The sequence below is a fragment of the Phocoena phocoena genome, chromosome 17, assembly GCF_963924675.1.
Source record: "Phocoena phocoena chromosome 17, mPhoPho1.1, whole genome shotgun sequence".
Classification (NCBI taxonomy): Eukaryota; Metazoa; Chordata; class Mammalia; order Artiodactyla; family Phocoenidae; genus Phocoena; species Phocoena phocoena.
In genome coordinates, this window is record NC_089235.1 from 6,449,625 (window position 1) to 6,450,881 (window position 1,257).

The window sequence follows — 1,257 nt, forward strand, 5'->3', positions numbered from 1 at the left end:
CAGCTGTGTTCTCATTTCTGTGTGTAACTCTTTCCCAATATTTTAATAGACGGGAGATCAATAGAGAGAAGCAGAAAGGTCTGCTCTCAAAGCAGCAAAACAAAGCATTTGCAACTTGTTGGTGCCTGGGCTCAGAAAAACAGAGACACTGGAGTACACACCACCTCCACACAAATCGTTCCTTCCCTTCGTCACCATCTTCAAACGTGTGTGCTCCTACTACATGTGAGACGCTGGCTAGGAGCTTCTGTGAGCTGTACAGTTCAGCAAAATAGAACTACTCTCCATGTTGGGCTGGCATTCCCTGGAATCACTCCCAAAAAGTGGTGAAGCAAAGGTACTTATGGCCAAATTTCTGAGAAACTGACTGCTGACTCTGCTTGATGGTCAGGTTTCCATGGCCAAAGCACTCCCAGGAGCACCTGCCCTCTCTCGTCAGCAACATACCCAGGTCCCTCACTCCCAGGGACAGCCCTTGATGACAGGCTGTGTTACCTGGAACACTGGATACTCAAGGGGATGCTGTCACTAAGCTCTCTGGACCTCGTCCCTAATCACATTCTCAGTGACGCTCTAAGACAAACTCTGAAGAAAAATAGTTTCCCGTACCTATTTCCCTATATGTATATATATTTTTTAAACTATGGAAACCATTTATTAGAAGACAATGGTAAAGTGATAATTGAGTGTTATGTGAGTTTATTTTCCAGGTTCATGCTTTGAGCTAATGACAGTCATCTTGAATTTGCCCAGTTTGGGAAAGGAGAGACCAGATCTAGTCATGGCTCTGCCATCACTTAACAATCGATGTCAATGACCTTGGGAGTGTCAGAGCCTGTAGAACTGCTGTTGGTCTGTAAGGCAAAAGGATGGAGTTAAGTTATTGCCATGGTCCTTCCTAATTTTATTACTAATTATGGAGAGAATGAACTAAAGAAGCAGTCAGAAATAATGGTGAGATTGCCAACATGGACATCAATTAGGTCACTTTGGAGCACTGGGCTCTGTGTGAAGCTGGGGCAAGAATTTGACAAGCTGGCTGTACATTCAATGAGATTAGATATCGGAGACCTGCTTAGTACAGAGTAAGGACTTAAGTATGAAATGCATCGGCTGAACTGACCCGCAGAAGTCACTGACTCCACTGTCTCTGGTTTGGATGGCGGGCTCCTTAATAGTAAATGTAAATGGGTTAATTTAGTGGATGCAGTATTTGCTGGGCCAGCAGGAGGTTTCAGACCCAAGCCTGCCCCATAA